Consider the following 19,621-nt stretch of genomic DNA (forward strand, 5'->3'; position numbering starts at 1 on the left):
ATCCATTGTAAAGAAGTGAGACGGCACATGCCCCACATTTTACTCTCTCCAGAAGTCACACCTGAACACACGGGAAGTTTATGAAAACATGTCTTCTCTTTGTAACAACAACAACAACGAAACCATCAATACCCCCCAGACCTTGCCAAGAGTGATGAATCAAAATAACTAAAGCTCTGTGACTTCCTGTGAGCTTCCTGGTTAAGTTCCTAAGCAGTAATTTACACCTGGTTGTCACAAAAATAAACAGCAGCCACTCAGCTCAAACACATGCAATTTCTGCTACCTTTGGTAAACTACGGTGCTAAAGGGCCACATCTAATCTATTAAACTATCACTCAGGGGTGAAAGTAACTTAACAATTCTACAGGTACTACTGTCCTATTGCAATCCAGGTCTCTGCCCGTTCTTTAACTAGTTTCCTGCTGGCTTCTGCCAAAGCTCAGCCAGCTCTTGCTCCACCTGCATACTTTCACCACTATTTAATTACTGCCTAACTTAACGTTCATTTTGTATTGCTGTTTTTATGTCACCATAAGGATCTTCACTCTGGGTGCCTCTCTTGAAGATCACTTGATAATGAGTAGGATATCTTCATATCACCCTCCTATTTGTGAGTCTGTTGATGGTTGATGAGCCTGGTTCTGGAGCCCAGGTCTTATCACATAAGGGGCAGGTGTTGGAGGGGTCTGGGGCAGTTTTTGCTGCTCTTTTCTTCTTCTCAGTCTCTCCTTGTTGGCACTTGGTGGGACCTCTCAAATTATGCCAACCCCTCATGGATTACTGCTCTCCACTGGGGATGGTCCTGGGCAAGGTTCTCCCAAGTGTTAACACTAATGCTGCACTTTTTCATGTGTGCCTTCATCACATCCCTGTATCACTTCCTCTGGCCCCCAATGCTTCTCCGTCCCTCCTTCAACTCAGAAAACAGAATCTATTTTGGAAAGTGCGGGTCAGACATCCAAACCACATGACTAGTTCAACAAAGTTGTTAGTGAGTACTAATGGCTTCAATGCTGGTTATGTTCAGTTCTCCCAGGACACTCAAATTTGTGAGCCTGTTTGTAGCCAGACATGAACCCCCCATTTGGCCTTCTTTTTTTTCCTCTCCCCCCCCACTGGGAGAGAGAGAGAGAAATAAGCAGGGGAGACAGGTGGCCTTTGATGTCCTGGGAACACAGGTGTGCTGTCTCGCCCAGCCTCTCTACTATACACAAAAACCAGACAGTGGATGGGCTAGCTAATGGCCGCCCTTCTGGCCGATCTCAGTAATTGACACGCCTTGATCACTTCCCCAGCCTTGATCACTTCCCCAGGAAGACTGGGGAACCCTGCCCATCACCTCCAAAGGTGCCCAATTGTCCACAATTCACAGGTGCAAATTGAGCCTTGCATCTTCCCTGGGAAACCTGGGGTTCAAAACATTCCTCCCAATTGGCCACTTAAGACCAGGAAGAAGTGTACGTGACAAAAGGGGTATAAAGGGGCTTGGCAGACCACCCCCCCTTTGAGTTTCAATCACCTACACCTGCTGGCCAGGTCTGGAATTAACTCCTGAGACTGGGGACACCTGGTTCGTATCTACTTCTTCCCGAGGGATTGAGAGAATCTGGGTCACGCTGGATCTAGGAGGCAGGGGTAAGAATTACACCTGTATTGCACTTCTTTCCTATAGGAATTGAGGGAAAGACTCTGGTTCCACCAGGTCTAAGAGGCAGGGGTAAAAATCACACCTGCAACGTGCCTTTCTTGTGTACACATTAATTGTATTAGTTTAAGCTAGCTAGTTTGTCTAAAACTTTTCTTAAGTTAAATTGTGTTGTTTCCCCTTTAAGAACCATGAGTACTAACTTGTACTTTAATCATTTGTCTTAGTTAAATTGTTTCCATCTTTGCATAAATAAAAAGTAACTGTTAAAGCCTCTCTAAGTGTAATTTTCCTCTTGCTGCTGTACCCGAACTAAACACAAACCAAAGAATCCAGCCTGCCCTGGCTGCTTAGCATAGCTGCTGGTGTAGCATCACCCCCCACTTTTTGCCTCACCAGACCTTTAGCTGGCACCTGGGCATCGGCTCACACTGTCTCCTCATGAGATATTTAGGATTCTTCTGAGGCAGTGTTAATGATACTGTTCAAGTGCCTTCAAGTGTCACTTTTAAGTTGTCCAGGTTTCACATGCATACAGCAACACTGGAATAACCACTGCATTGTATACAAGGAGCTTTGTCTTGGCATAGATGTCCTGGTTTTCAAAGACCCTTTGTCTCATGCAGGAAAAAGCAGAGCTTGCACAACTCAGATGATGCTGGATTTCCATGTCAATGTCAACTTTAGTGGAAAGATGACTTCCAAGGTATGGGATGTGTTCCACATTTTCAAGCAGGTCTCTGTTGACTTGATAGACGGCACATGAGATTGTCCCTTTGGTGAAGGTTGATGTAGCACCTTGGTCTTTTTGATGTTCAGTGTGAGGCTGAGATTCTCATATGCTTTGGTGAAGGCACTTAAGGTGGTCTGGAGGGCTCTGGGAGAAAGAGCAACATCCATGTTGTCACCTGTATATTGGAGCTCCATGATCAAGGTCATAGAGGTCTTGCTTTTAGTCTTCAGTCTCCATTCATTCTATAGACAATCTTCACACCATCAGGAAGCTTGCCATCAATGAGGTGAAGGGTCATGGAGATGAAGATGCAGAACAGTGATGGGGCAATGACTCAGCCTTGTTTGACTCCTATTTTGACTGCAAAGGGGTTGCTTTGGGATTCATTGTTGCTCAATACTGTGGCAGTCATGTTGTCATGAAGCAGCCTCAAGATGCTAATGCATTTTTTACGGTTGCTAATCTTTCAGAGGATGGTCCACAGGGTGCTACAATTGGTTGAGTAGAGCACTATGGTTAGGATAGTGAAACTCATGTGTAAGGCTTGGTTTTGTTCACAACATTTTTCTTGCAGTTGCTGGGCTGTAAAGATCATATCCACTGTTCCTTGGAATGGTCAAAAGCTACACTGGGATTCTAGCAGAATTTCTTCCGAGAGTGTCAGGAGTTGGTTTGCAAGGATTCGAGCTAAGATTTTCCCTACCATTGCCAGGAGGGAGATGCCATGAGAGTTTGGACAGTCTGACTTGTCACCCTTCTTGAAGAGACTAACCATCAGTGTGTCCCTGAACTCTCACAGCATCTGCTCCCTATCCCAGACCTTGAGAATCAGGAGGTGGAGTTGTTTGTGGAGATCTGGCCCACCTTCTTCGAAGACTTTGGCAGCGATTCCATCTAGTCCAGTCTTGAAAGACAGTGAAGCCATTGCTTGTTGCTGGAGGGAGCACTATGGTGAGGTCTTGAGTTGCCTGTCCACAATGGTCCAAGGATCCCTTGACCAAATACTTCAGCAACTGCTGAGAGGTGATTTCGCAACATTTCCTACCCCAAGCTGTGGGTGTAATACATAAAGCTATGATCAACAGGCTGGTATATATGGGAGATGCTGCTTTCTCATGAACTGAAGGAGAACTGCTTAGCGCTGTATATCACACATCTTCTGCTAGAGTGCTAGGAGTAGGTTTATTCACATTTCTGGAGCTGGAGTATCTCACTTAAAGCCTCTGTATCCTCATTAAGCTGATTTACATGTTGCACAGCATTTGGATAACCAGGAAGTTCCTATATGCCATTAATTTATTCCGCTACTGGCTGCAGTGAGATTTGAAGTCCTGTAAACCTCTGAAGGGTCAGGACGAGAACTGTTAAACCAAAGGTATCAAATGATCTAGCAGGCGTATGAACAAGATACAACTGACCAGTTCTGAATTCCAGTCAGAAAAGGACAATGTCTGTTATGCTTCATACTGCTAGCCGCAAATGGTGATTCTTCTTTCCAGTGTTCCTTTTGCAAAAAAAATGAGAGCTGGTACTTCGCTGTCTCCCTGACCACCCTTCCCTTCAGCCAATCCCATGGCTGGGGCTGCCAAGGTGCCAGTACTCAGTACCAGCACAAAAGTAATTCATATATTTGATAAAATAATCTGCATATCTGAGCTTCTTACTAAGGTCACACTTACCAAAGAGTGATATTGACAACAGCTGTTTGTTTGTCCAACTTTGTCATCAGTTCTGTATCTTCACTTCAGGCTAGCTTAGCAGGCACTTGCTCTTGCGTATTCAAGTAAAATGTTTAATTTCTCAGTTACTTCTTTGTTAAACTCCTATGAAAGCAGCAGAATGGACTCTGGTTTAGAAGCTCTGACATGGGATCAAAAAGAGAAGGCAATATATCCCTCAACTGTTACTAGCCATGATGCTCATGGGATGCAATCCCATGCTTCAGGTATCTCTAAACTTCCAGAAACTGGGACTAGACCACAGAGCATGGATCACTTGGTAATTGCCCTATTTCATTTATTCCTGCCAAAGCACCTGGCATTGGTTATTGTTGTAAGACAGGATATGGGACTAGATGGACTATTGATCTGAGCCATTATGTTGTACTTATGACACTAGACTTCTATTTTTTATGGGTTGAATATGGCTCCCTTTACTCACAAGAGCAGCTTAATTGAGAGAAATAGGACTACAGGTCGAAACTCTCTCATCTGGCCCCCTTGGGACCAGACTGGTGCCAGACAAGAGAATTTGGAGGACCACAGGAGGTCAATATTGTCTTGCACATTACCAACTCTTCTGCTGCTTACTGGGCTCTTAGAAGACATTTAAGGGTTAATTTCAGCTAAGTAATGGCACAGAACATTGAAGGCCAGGACTGGTGGTTGTAAACAAACCTTATGGAATCACAGGAAACTTGGCCACAACCGCAAAAAGTGGTCATTTGTCTAATCATGCCGGATTATGGATGTTGCCAGATGAGAGTTCCAGACTAGAGAGGTCCAACCTGTAATAGCATGAACAAGCAGGAACTGACTCTTTCATTCTCCATCAGCGGTAGTGGGCTCAGAAACAGCTAATTTCATTCCTAACCCTGATCCTTCTAGGGCTTCCCGAGTGGGCGTGAGTGCCTGTAACTCTCATCAGCCTCAAAGGGAGTGGCGAGCACGTGTTACCCTCTGCCCAGGCTCACCGTGCATACACATAGCGTACGCATCCTCCAGTGTGGAGGCTTCTGTCTGGGTCATTTGTATGTTGCCTCCCTTCAAGGATAAAAGCGACTCCCCACTGAAATCAGTGGGCCAAAATCCTACCCCTCTCAGAACTCCACTGGAGATGCTTCAGGGATGGATCCAGCCCATCCTCAGTCATGAGACTGATCACACCGGTAGGGAGTTCTCTTTTCTCAGGCCTTGAGTATTTATAGTTCGTCTGCTTCTCTAAGTGGTGGCACTCGTCATCGTGCATGCTCAGTGAAGTGCTGACTGCATGAACAGCGAAATAGTGCTGCCCATAATGAGAAACTAACCCAAAGGCAGGGCAGTTAATTCCTTTCAGGAGGACAGCCTGACTGTCTTTTGGAACCAAACACTTGTGTTCTCTTAGGCTCCTCCTCCTGCTTCACATATGCCTCACATTAATGAATAGGTAGCACAGTTGCTCTTCTGGGAGTTTAATTATAGCCAGCAGAAATTGTCTGAATGTACGTGGTCTAAGGTGTCAGGCCGCAGAGCTAAAACAAGTTGCCTGTGTGTGGGCTGGGGAGCACTGAGCATCACATGTGTCTTGAACCCCTCATTCGCTTTTCGTGACACTGCACCTTTTCTGGCCAGGGCTGCTGCTCTGTCCTTTCCCTTTAAGATGGTGCAGTCCATTTCTTTCGATCAGAAACGGTAAAAGGGCATTTATTAAACTCACGCGCATCGTCTGCTGTTACCTCTGTTCTGTAAACAAACGGGAAGGCTTCTTTTCTAAAGAGAGATTGTCATGGTAACAGACACAGGCCAGGTGTGTGAGCAGCACATTCTGTTCCTGTGAGTTTAGCTGCTCCGTTTTCATTGTTCTTCTGTTCTTTGGGTTCTCACCCCCCACTCTCCCACACCATTTCATTGGATTGTTTAAGTCAGGCACTAGCTTTACACTCTTTAAAAATAATTAAAAAACAAACAAACAGAAGAAAGCTTGATGGACGCTTTAGAAGACTTGGCATTTAAAGACATGGATCCACATCTGGAAACCAACGAAGTCTACCTCAGTATCAGCTGGAGAAAAGTGATATAAATCAGCTTAAGCTTTTGTATACGTGTGTGTTTCATTTCCATTGTGGTCACACACTGTGCTGGAATTCTGCAACTGATGTAGATGACAACGTATATGATGGGGAATCCAGGCCTTCAGACCTGTAGGCTATGGCTATACTAGTTGGCCAAATATCTGGTAGCAAAGGGATCCTGGCAGCTCTGGTCAGGACCATGTACTGGACCATTACAAATCCCGTTGGTGACACAGAGGACTAAGGCAGGCACCCTACTTGCCCTGGCTTTGTACAGCTCCCAGGTAGAAGCTGGCAGGTCCCTGCAATTGCTAGGTGTACAGGGAGCCAGGAATGCTCTGCAAGCTGTCGCCACTCCAAGCACTGGCTCCACAACTCCCATTGGCCAAACACTGCAGCCAGTAGGCATGGCAGGGATGGTGCCTTCAGGTGCAGGCAGCACACAGAGCCTCACGGCCCCCCTGCCTACAAGGCACCGGGACCTGTGGGCTGTTTTGCAGGAGATGCCTTAGGCAAGCACCTCGCAGATCCCTCACCCCCTTCCATGCCCCAACCCCCATCCTGACCCGGAGTCCCTTCCTGCAAATCAAACCCCTGAGCCCCAACCCAGAGCCCCTCCTGCACTCCAAACTCCTGGGCCCCGGCCCCAGCCCAGGGCCTACTCTTGTAGATCAAACCCCTCAACCCTAGCCCCACCTGTCTGATCCCTCACCCCAAACCCCTGCTCCAGCTGGTGAAAATGAGGGCATGGTAGGGGCTTCAGGAAAGGGGCAGGGGAGGGGGAGGCACAAAGGTGTTCAGTGTTGTGCCATTAGAAAACTGGCAACTACAGAGCTTGCAGCTGCACCTCTGCGGCGCTGCTAGTGCAGATGCTCTAAGCTGATGGGAGAGAGTTCTGCTATTGATGTAATTGCTCTAGTCCCCTGTAAGTGACAGTAGCTATGTCTGTGGGAGAATCCCACCACTGTGGTGCTGTCCATTCCAGCACTTAGGCTGGTGTAACTTATACTGCTCAGGCAGTGTCTTATTCATACCATGGGAGATGTGACTTACACTGGCTTAAGCTGTAGTGTCTACATGGCCTTTGGTAAGTAACTTCACTTATACAATTGAAATGAACAGGATGACGTGAGTAACTTTACTCAGACAGTTTGCAGGATGGGATCTTAGAAACGACAATGAATGTCTTTTGTTTACAGATTTTGTAATTGCTCTTCCAAGTGTGACTACCATATACAGTCAACATACCTTAACGTAGTTCCCAGAAGGGACCATTTTGATCATACACTGTGACTTTCTACATATCACAGCCTATAGAATTTGACTCAGTAACTTCTGCATTTAGTCCAACAGCCTGGATGCCGTTCTAAAACATTCTGCAGTTCAGTCGTGATTCAAAGCCTCTGAGTGATGGAGGACTCTTCACATCCATTGGTAAGTATCAGAGAGGTAGCCATGTTAGTGTGTATCTTCAAAAACAACAAGAAGTCCCGTGGCATCTTATAGACTAACAGATATTTTGGAGCATAAGCTTTCGTGGGCAAGGACCTGCTTCGTTAGATGCACGAGTGTTGCAGGTTTTAATCATGCATCTGATGAAGCGGGTCTTAGCCCACGAAAGCTTATGCTCCAAAATATCTGTTGGTCTGTAAGGTGCCACAGGACTTCTTGTTATCCATTGGTAAGCTGATGCAGTGATCAGTGGTCCTCACTGCTAAGAATACAAACTTTATTTGAAGCCTGAATTTGTCCACCTTCAACGCCCAGACATGGCTATGCTTTGGCAGCTGGACTGAAGACCCCTCTCCTATCAGACATTCTCCCTCATAGGTACAGGTAGACCCTTATCAAGTTGCTCCTTAAGCTTATATGACACAACAAGGGAGGGTCATAAAAGGGAGACAGAAAAAGGATGCTGAAAGATCAAGGATATTCTGTGAGCCATGTGGCCTCTAGGGTTCAGTTATTTTATTTTTTTTATTGTTGCATTCTTTGCCCATGACCTGACAGGTGTGAGGAGGTAATTGAATGAGGCTAGAACCACTCAGTCGTTGGCCTGCAGGTCAAAATTCAACTTACTTGACACATCAGAGAACTGTTATGTGACTGTGTCCCATTAGTTGAGGGTCTGGAATGCGGAACTCAAGAAGAGACTTGCATTAAGCATTTAAAATAGGGAATTGCATGCCCTGCCCTTCTAGCACATGAAAGGGGAAGGAACAGGACTAGACAGTGAGAGAAGCTCCCAGACGCAAAATGAAACCTCTGCCAGTGACTAAGGGATCGTTGAATATCCATTGCCTCTGATGAGAGGTTATGTTATAAAAAACCCAGAACAACAACAGGAAAACAGATGCATTTTCTTTGCCGAGTAGGATCCATTCTGTGTGGCTAAAAGGTTCATTCAGAACATTTAGGTAAAATTTTGCTGAGACAGTTAACAAGATTGTTTTCAGCATTATATGGCCAGATATGCCCCCTTGTGGTTATTCAGCAGTTGAGTACTGTATGAATTCAGTCTCACCGGATCTCTTCTTTTCTATGCTTTTTGTGTTCTCTCTAGTACATTTCATGAGGAACCAAACTATGGCTCACACGCTACATGCAGTTCTTTTACAGTTAAAATAAGCTCATAGAGTTTCTCCCTCCCCATACTCCGCCTCCAGAGAGGGATGAAAGCTAAGGACCCTGCATTGCAGCGGGATGGTGGAGTAGGGGCTTCTGTCCAGTGGGCATGCGGGTGGGTGGATCATGAGGCTTCTGCCCAGCAAGGCACGCCTGCTGGAGCAAGGCTGAAGCACCAAGCCATGGCAGGTGACGTCCAGGGCACTGAAGCCCCAACAGGTGCATTTTGGCTCTTAAATGTCTGAAGATTGTCACCTGTAACTGAGAAGCTCAGTAAATTTGGCCATCCCAGGTATATTTTCATGGAATTTAGTATTATTCCCATTTTACAGATGGGAAAACTGAGGCACAGAGGTGTGAAATGACTTACCATAGGATCAAAGACAGGAAAGGATGAAATCTGAACCTCAGTAACATGCACCACTGCTTTTTGATTTTTGAACCTATGCAGCTACAGTAGGGTCACACTTTTAAGCTTTTCTCTGCACTCAGAAGGGCTAGAAACTTTTTGTGCAAAATGAAAGCTGAGCTTCTCACCTGGTTCCAGAAGCTAAAATTAAGAAAACCTCTCAGTTAATCTCACAAGGCTCACGATTTAAAAACAAAACAACCGCAAGCAATAGCAGCATTGTTTTCCCAAGGAGGCACCATAGCTCCCTTTTGCAAGTTAATTAGACTCTTCAAAACAGGCAGCTCCCAGGCAATTGACTTCAAAATCTCCCTTGGGATGGGTGAGTACCTCTTCTTTCAAGTGCCCCCGGCCCTCCTCCACAAAGAAATTTCTGATCCCCTACCAGAAGTGCTGCACATTTCTATGGCTGCATGTCTCCCTCTGAGTCTCATCCTCTGAGGAGGAGATTCCAACTACAGGAAAAAGTTTCTTGTGCTTTTACATCTGGGGGGCCTATGTCAATTCATAGTGATTTTCTATGTGACAGTATCACACTGGCACAAGTTGTGTGTAGAAGAGGAAGCATATGGGGCAAACGATTTACAGTTGAAAAGTGTCTGCATAATTGTAAATATGAGTCCATAACTTCAGTTGTTTCAACAACTTTTTCAGACCAATCACAAACTGACACCAACTTGGCTCTGGGATTCAGGGCCCTTCCAGCTGAGAGAAGTATGAGTACCTACATTTTAGACAACAGGGGACCTTAATCATACCTTGCTGCCTGCATGAAGGGCTGTCTACTTGACCTCTTCTTTGGAGCAGCTCCGTGTAGTAACAGAGAATACCACCGCCAGAGAGTCCTGGTAAGAGTACAATAGCTGAGCTTTCCTCTCACTAGTAGGCACAGACCATTCTCCCTCTCTTACTAATGCCCTGTGTTGGCCAAAAGAGGTTACTTTAAAAGATCACAAAGCTCAGCTTGTGGTTAAGGACTAAGAAAACAAGCCAAATATAGGTGCCCATATAAATGTTAAAAGGTCTCCTGACGCTCTTAGTATTGACTTACTAACACACCTTTTCCCTCAAATCACTCTTGTGATTAAGTCAAGGATGCCCCAGATTTGCCCATCTCAGAGCAAGTAGATTGTCTGGGTATAGTCACAGAAAACCCCTTTGGATGTTCCCTAGTATGCTGATCAGACCACTAATACCCACTATCTTGCTCTCTGGGTTTCTCCACCACCCCATCCTGCTGGGCCAGTTCTTCTGGTCTCCCCCAGCCAAGGCAAAGAGTTGGGGTTACCACCCCTGCTGCAGAGAAATGCAGACACTGATTTACTTCAGCTTTGGGAGGATGCAGTTCAAGGGCACAGCACCCAGGAAATCAACCCCCAAAAGTGATCAAACCCCAAATAAATCCATCTCTCTCTGTGCAAAAGATCTGCACAGGGAGGGCTCATCGGGTACGTCCCCTCTATCAATGAAAGGGAGATATTACCTGGGCATGGCTATCACTGTGCATAATTGTTTACACTGGGCTTGATTATAAACAAAGGAGATTTTTATGAAGCCAAACAGTAGGATTTAAGTGGTTATGAGTAAAACCAGACAGATCAAAGAGAGTTACCAAATTAAAATGAAAGAAGAATAGCTAATTTGACTTCCCTAAGAGACTTATGGCATACAGATTCTTACCTGAAAGAGCTGTTGTCATGTCAGGTAAAATCTTTAAACCAGAGCAATTCTTTCACTCTGATTTGAGTCAGCAGCCTTTCATAGTCCTTTGTTTCTTCTTAGGATGTGTCAGGCAGGTACTAAAGTTGTCTGAAGATAAAGGAGCTGAAAGATTCCTATTGCTTAAATAGACCTTCCCCTGGGGTGGAAACCCTTTGTTTACTATTCCTCCACCGTGGAAAAAATTGGATTTCAAAATGGAGGCCCATACCAGGTGGTCTGGTCAGATGTCTTTCTGGACCGACAATTTTCCAACCAAAGCCATTTACAAACCATCAACCTGATTGTCCAGTCATCAAATTTCCAGAGACACCATTAATGGTCCCATTAACACATTCAGAACTATAAACAGACATACATTCTCTATTTCTAACATCACATATAAGAATGGTACATGCACAAAAATATGATATGCAGATTCAGCAGATTACAACATTAAAATGATAGGTTACAAGAAGTGTTTTGTCCAAAGCATCTGAGTTATGCATATTTATATTCAGAACCCAATTTTCACAAAGGAGGTGGGGTCGTCATACACCACACCTAATTTCTTTCATTTTTAGCACAGGCATGTGATTAGCAGGGATTACAGGTGTCAGCATGCTATATTATACTCTTGAGCTGAGCTGCTACAACCTCTCAGTTGTATTTAGCCATCCATAGTGGTTGATTTACCAGTGAGCCACTCTATGCTATGTTGCGCCTTAGGGTGCCCAGCTCACAAAACTGGGTGTTTCAACTAGCTCCACCCCCACGCTTTCCAGGAGCTGGTTTGTTCAGTATTAAACAAAAGAGGGTGTTTGTCAATCACCAGCTGCTCCCTCATATCCTGCTTTCAAAGGATTCATAATCACCCCTGCACCAAGGCATACCCTGCTCCTGCCACAAAGGGAGGTCCATCAGACCTAATGGCTATCATATCTCCCCAGGCTTTTTTTCTTCTCTTAGGCCCTTCCCAATCCTGGGTCTCTTCCTGGCTAAGAAAAAGGGAGCCCTACAAAGGGAATACTCCTACCAGATGGCAGACAGCTGACCCTGTTCAGTGACCTTTTGTGACAACATGCTCCCTAGCATTAAGGAGGAAACCAGCTACGGGTACGCAATGGGTCCTACCCTGCCTTGCAGGGCCAGCTCAACTAATGACACCGCTGTAATAATTAATGAAAGTGAGGGTGTTTCCTAGGTGCAGAGTTAGAGGAAGGAAATTTTTAAGACAATGTTTTATCTTCTTTCTAGCTAATTCCATTCCCTGGTCTCTGTTGCCAGTTATTACCATGACCAAGAGGTCAGATTCTGATTGCACTTATGCTGGTGTAAATCAGGAGGAACCCTGCCAGTCAATAGAGTTCCCTTAGCACAAATAAGCTCAGCATCCAGCTCAGTGACACGGTGAGCTCCCTCCCCAAGTTTATTTTAACAAAACAAACAAGCAGTCATGCAGTACTTTAAAGACAAACAAAATAATTTATTAGGCAATGAGCTTTCATGGGGCAGACCCACTCTTTCAGATCTGGAGACAGCGCTGTACTAGAAATGGCATGATGGTTTTATAACACAGAAATACAAAAAAACTGAAATAAAAACTGACAAATCAGATACATAGGACAGAAGCGGGGCAAAAGGTGGGGATGAGAGGAGAGAATTACAAACTGTAAGTGTTCTGCCTGACATCACGATGAATATCAAAGATGGGGAAGCTACCTTTGTAACGTGTGCAGTTACTGCTACCTCTATTAACAAACGTCCATGTATTGAATTTGAGCATAAACTGCCGTTCACGTTTCCCTTTGTATTCTGCTGTTAAAGTTTCTTTGTTGTAAGACCCATATTCTCGGGTTTTTAACAGTATGGCCCACTCCACTGAACTGCTCACTGAGAGGTTTATGTGTATTCAGATTCCTGATGTCTGCTGTATCCATTTGTTTTTTGGCAAAGTCATTGTCCAGTCTGTCCAATATACATACTAGAGGGGCATTGCTGGCACACGATTGTAGATATAACATTGGTTGAGGTGCAGGAGAATGTGCTCCTAATCCTGTAATTAATGTGGTTAGGTCCAGTGATGGTGTCTCCAGAATAAATAAGTGGACAAAGTTGGCAATGGGACAAATGGGGTTTGTTTCACGGAAAAAAGTTCCAGGATTAGTATTGCTGTGGAATGGCCTGTAGTTGCTAGTGAGATTTTTTCTGAGGTTAGGTGGCTGTCTGTAGGCTTCTCACCCAGATCCTCTCGGAGTGTAGCATCATGTTCCAGTATAGGGTGTAGGTTGTTGATGATGTGCTACAGGGGTTTGAGCCGGGGGCTATAGGTAATGACAAGTGGTGTTCTGTTACAGACTGGACAATCACTTTGCCAAAGAATGAATGGACACAGAGCAGACCTTAGGAATCTGAACACACATAAACCTGTCAGGTAGCATTTCAAAGGAGTGGGCCATTCTGTCAACCAAAGGACAACAGAGCACTTCACAAACTACACCTAGCGTTTGCCCACAAGGAGCAGCCAAAATGTACCAGGTTTCATGTGAAAGAGGCCCTGCAATAAACTCCACACAACAGTCTATTCAGAGGAAGATGGGTGGAGATGACCTTGTGAGAAGCCTGAAGTTTTGACTATAGGTTGGCATGGAAATCAGTACTCATCCAGAGACTAAGGCTTCGTCTGCACTTGCAGCCTTAAAGTGCTGCAGCAGTGCCTTAACACAACAGTGTGGTTGCAGTGTGGTGGGAGAGAGATATCCCAGCATTTTAGGAAAAGTACCTCGACGAGGGGTGTAGCTCTCAGCTCTGCAAGCTTGTCTACACTGGCAAGTTACTGCACTGAAACTTGCTGCACTCCGGGGTGGGGAAGTGATTGTTCGCACCTTGAGAGAAAATGTTTCAATCCATAACTTCCCAATGTCAACAAGCCCTAAATAAGAAGAAAGAGCTCGATACTGGGGCTTTAAATACCCTAAAAAATCATTTCACTGTCACCTTGTCCTTCTCCCTACGTACTTATGTTCACCTGTTGTCCTATCCTAGCTGTAGGTTGTAAGAACTTTAGGGAAAAGCTTGCCTCTTCATATGATGTGGTGTACCATACCTAGCAAAACGGAGCCCTGACTGGGACCTCTAGGCACTCAGGAATAATGATAATAACAATAATTTTCTGTCCTTACTTCTTAAATATTCAATAACAGTAAACTTTCAAGCCCTAGCACAAACTTGTCAGGCTTTTTTTTCATCTGTTCCTGCTGCTGTCAGACACCACCAGGCAAATGTGTCACCTGGAACACCCTCTGTGGTGTTGGATGACAAGGGGCCACTGATTGAGGTTTTCAAGGTGAATTAAAGCTCCAGACTGCAGGAAGATGTTCAGGATCTATAAAGCCAAGGTTAATGGATGTGGGAGGTGCAGAAAGACTTGTCCACCACCAAAATGAAAGACTTTGTACTGCGCATTAAACCACAGAGATTATACTGACTCAGAAATTAAGGGTGTCATTACACAGCCAGTATTTCCTTTCAGGCTGTCAGAAATTTCTTTGAAGCTTTGGGCACGTGCAGCCTTCAAATAAATGCTGAGTTGTCTTTTGAAGATTTATTCATTAGTTTATCATGCAGTAGAGGTAAATTTCAAAGACTCAAGGAATCTTTTGAATCTGAGATTTCCACCTTCCCTAAAGATGCAAGAACAAAGTGGCAACTCAGATCAATAGGGAGCATAAGCATCACTTGTTGGGGGTTGAGAAATAAGGGGACAGGATAATTTGACTATAAGTCAATACATGATGTTGTACCCACTCCATTTCTGTAAAGATTTAATGAGGCTAATTCAGGCACAGGGTAATTTGCGAGATGACAAGAACTTCAGGAGTAAAAGAAAACAAAAATATGACAGCTGAATATGCATCATATCACAGGGATCTGACAAACAGCAGGTAAATTTGCTTCAAACACAGCCCCTCAGTGAAGTCCTAGAGCCAGATCCTCAATATAACCTCACTGGGGTCTGTGAAATCACACCCAATTATGCCTGTGAAGAGTTTGGATCCTTCAAGGAACAACAGATTCCTCTAGGATCCACATGCAGAGGTGGGGGGATCCAGTGCCCTAACTAGCTAATTTTGTGCCTCAGGCAAGAATATAAAATTCCGGCCCCGCAGGTTTATGTATTCATAGTAGTTATTTATTAATTAGTATTTCCATATTTTCTGCACTATGGCTACGTCTCCACTAGCATGCTACGTCTCCACTAACATACTATGTTGAAGTAGCCTATTTTGAAGTAAGAACGTTGAAATAGGCTACTTTGACATGTATCGTCCACACGTCCTCCAGGGCTGGTGCCATCAACATTCAACATCAAAGTAGCGACGGGGAACGTTGAAAGGAGCCGCCCCGGAAGGAAATGTGGAGCGTCCACACACGCAAGTGATCCCCGTTGAAATAAGGGGCCAGGAAAGCCCACGGACCGGGTCACAGGCTGGACTAGCCTTTCTGGGGCAACAGCAAGATTCTCCTTTAAAGAGTCCCTCCCAGACACACCCGGCCTGCACAGCATGAGGTCTGCAGAGCGCTAGCCACACTCTCGCAGACTGACGCACAGTAGCTATGGACTCCCAGCAGCAGCAGCACCTGGAAGCCTTCCAGGTAGTCACCCAGGGAGCAAACGCTCTGCTAGGTGCTTCAGGGGAGGCCACCAAGCAGCTCCTGACAGGGGGGCCCTCCCCAGGGTCAGACGGGGACTCCCCTGACCACCGGGCTCCCCTCTTCCTCCCCCGCTGGGCGCTCCGCCGCCTCTGGAACTACCCCACCAGCTCCGAGTGGTGGGAGCAGCTGGTCATGGGGGAGTGGGATGATGACGTGGCTGCAGAAGTTCCACATGCACCAGCAGACCTTCCTGGAGCTCTGCCAGTGGTTCGCCCCTGCACTGAGGCACCAGGACACCTGTACGCGGCACGCCCTCCCCATGGAGAAGAGCGTCACAATAGCTGTCTGGAAGCTGGCCACTCCAGACAGCTACCACTACGTGGCACACCAGTTTGGAGTGGGAAAGGCCACAGTCGGGGCTGTTGTCATGGAGGTAAGGAGGCCTGGGCATGCACACACTGGGGAGTGGGGGGGCCGGGTGGAGACCTGGGGAGGAAGGAGTGCCGGGGAGGGAGGGGGCTGGGTGGAGGCCTGGGGAGGGAAGGGGGTGAGGAGGGCAGGGGCCGGGTGGAAGCCTGGGAAAGGAGGGGTGCTGGGGAGGGAGGGGCTGGACCGGGGGGGTGCCTGGGAGGAGGGAAATGGGGCACCCTGCACACCCTCATGGGTGCTTGTGTCCCCTCCCCACAGGTGGTCCGTGTGCTCAATGCCATGCTGCCCCAGAGGGTCATCCGAGTCGGGGACCTGGACACAGCCATTGCCGGATTTGCTGCCATGGGGTTCCTGAACTGCTTCGGGGCCCTAGATGGGACCCACATCCCCATCCATGCCTCGGACCACAGCGGGGGAAGATACATCAACCAGAGGGGGTACCAGTCCGTGGTCCTGCAGGCCATGGTGGACAGCCAGGGCCACTTCCAGGATGTCCATGTGGGCTGGCCCAGCTGTACACACGACACTTGCTTTTTAGAAACTTGAGCCTCTGCCATCGGTTGGAGGTGGGGACCTACATCCCCCAGAGGGAGATACCACCATGCTCCTCTGCCTTGTGGCGGACGTGGCCTACCCCATCCAGCCCTGCCTCATGCACCCGTACACCGGTCACCTCACTGCCAGCCAGGAGCGCTACAACGTCTGACTGAACCACACCAGCCAGGTGGTGGAGAGGATCTTTGGCCACCTGAAGGGCCAGTGGTGGTGCCTCCCTGCCTGCTTGGACGTCGGCCTCTAGAACATCCCCCAGGTTGTGGGCACATGCTGCACGCTCCACAACATTGTTGAGAGTGGCGGCGGTGGGGGGGGGGGCAAAAAGTGGTGGTGCCCCTCCTGGTCAGAGGCCAAGCTCCAAGACCTGCTGGGTCTCTGGGGCCAGGAGGAAGTGCTCCACGTGATGGGAAGCAAGTGGTGGAATGAAGCATTTGCCCAATTGGCTGAGGGCCTGGCCGTCTGGGGTCACCCAGCCTGCACTCGATCTCGTCCGTAGCAAGGTGAAGGAGTTGTGCTAAATGCAAAGGAATGCCACAGGCGGCAAGTGGTGCCTGAGGCACAGCTGCACCGGGTGGGCAACAGCAGCCCCCTAGCCACCTGGGGAGCGAGCGGCAGGGTCAGGGTCAGGCTGGGCTGCACGCCAAGCAGCCACATCTCGCGGGAGCACCTGGGAACCCGTGGCTGTCAGCTGGATGGGGGCGCGCCGCTGCTGCAGAGCCGAGGCAGAGACCAAGACCAGCCACAGGTAAAGGCTGGGTCGGGGGTCTGGGAAACAGCTGCCTGGAGCCGCAGCCTCCCTCCCACTGCAGGGTGTCCGCATCCCACTGAGGCGCACAAAATTGAAATCGGTCCTTGTAAATTCGAGGAAATGCCTTGTAAGATGAGGTAGGAGTTTTAAATCAAACTCCTCATAAATTTGAATTCTCATAACCCCAATGAGTGTATCTGGGGGTACGACTGTACTGGTAAACGGTCTTACGTGCACAACAAAAATTGGAACCAATACACAAAGAGGGACTATATACACAAATGGACAGCCAGTGGATGGCTTGGATGTTGGCTCATCAATCTGGGGTGGGGGTAGAGGGACGTGACCACCAGCAGGTATGGGTCATGGCCCCCCTCCCGTTTGTCCACAGTCCCTGACGCAGCCAGCTGGGGGCCAGGAGGCACATAGATTAGGGAAGCTCTGTGTGGTGCCCTCACACATATAGGTGCTGCCCCTGCAGTTCCCATTGGTCATGGTTCCAGGCCAATGGGAGCTGCAGAACCAGCAGTTAGGCCATAGGCAGCACACAACACCTCCTTGGCAGCTGTGCGCCTAGGGAGTGCAAGGACCTGGTGGCCACTTCTGGAAACCATAGTGCAAAAGCCAGATAGGGAGACTTCCTTAGCCCCAGAACTCCACTGCGCTGTCAACCAGACATTTAATGACCCAGTCAGAGGCACTGCCTGGAGCTGCCACTGTCCGATTTCAAGGCAACCCTACTCCAGAACCTCCAGCAGAACTCCGAGATCCATAAGGGTGATTGCTGAACATTGCCTGTTTAGGGGGACAACAGTAAATCCTCAATTTTAGTGACATAATCAGTAGAAAACTGCAAGGTTCTTATCTTCCTCACCAACGTCCCACTCAGAGTTTGTTGCAGGAGAATCACCCTGAACTGTAAAACTACTATCTGAAACCATTACAGACTTCACAAGTGAACTCCTGTAGCTGCGTCACATTTGCTGCTAGGGATTAAGTATGATGAGTAATCCCTGTAAACTAAGCATTTAGGCAGCCACCCAGGGGAGATTCAGGTGCTGCCCAGTTGATTAAGAGCACCCACAGCTCTCAGCACATTTTTACTGGTGATGCACATCGACACATGCAGTTGATCTGAAGTCAGCAATTTGGGTAGGACTATTGTTTTGGATAACGGCTCACCAGTCTGACCTGAGACTCTCTTAAGTTTGCCCTCACTCTAGACCACAGCTATGATGGGCTAGAAGAGCTTTTATTTGGAGGAAGGTGGCTGGACTTGCAGCAACTACATGAATATTGCAAATGATATAACAGCAGCAAAGGATCTATTACACTCAATAGTGAAGTTTATAATCAAATATCCAACGTGGTGTTTGCCTAGAGATTAATCCACCTTGATTAGTTACACAACAGCAGTATAGAAGTACAAATAAACCTAGAACAATGCCACTCTCACACTCCCTCCCAATGGACTCGAGGAGTTGAAGGACCAGCCTCCCTCTGTTGGTGGTAAAAGTGTCAGAGCAGAGGAAACTTTTTAAAGATTCAGAGAAAAATTAGTAGTAGTAGAAAGAATAAAAAAGAACTCAGACATGTTAGAACAGAACAGAACTTACCAGCCCTGCCTTTTCAAAGCCAAAACTAAACTTCCGCACTCTAAGATTTTGAGGGTACATGCACCTGATTGAGAAAGGGAATTAACAACCCCACTCCTTTGAATATGCAAAAGATATCACATTGCTGACTTATTAACATCCAAAAGTGGGCATTTGGGGCAAAATATCACCTAACAGCCCTTGGTGACCTAGGCCTTCACTTTGGAATAAACAGGATGGTTGATCCAACAGGGCCATAGCATCTTGGCACCATACAAGATAAAAATGTTGTCTACTAGCTAACTGAAGTCTGGGAGCACAGATGCACTTCCCCTTATCTGTATCTGTCCAGAAATGTCCAGATACCCACAATGACTAGCTCAAACTAATGTCTTACAGAGTATACCTGTAGACCCTTTAATTACTGCTAAAAGGCAATAAAATACAGAAAGGTACAAGGAAATAGAAAATAATATATAATACAGGCTTAGATTACAAGAATAAAATATACAAAAATACATAACTGGCTAACAGCCTTATAGGCTACAATGCCTTGGTGCAATAAAATTTATTTTGCATATGGATGGAAAAAAATTAGAAGGAACATTGATTATAACTGATTCTTTGTTTTGTGTTACAGTTACCCAAGTATATTAATTCCCAGATATCAATTTCATCTGCTGTGGTGGTATACCAGATGTGGGGCAACAGCCTTTGGCCTGTGCTTGTGCTCAGGCAGCACAAAGCAGGCAG

The sequence above is a fragment of the Carettochelys insculpta genome, chromosome 6 (assembly GCF_033958435.1).
Source record: "Carettochelys insculpta isolate YL-2023 chromosome 6, ASM3395843v1, whole genome shotgun sequence".
NCBI classification, from domain to species: domain Eukaryota; kingdom Metazoa; phylum Chordata; order Testudines; family Carettochelyidae; genus Carettochelys; species Carettochelys insculpta.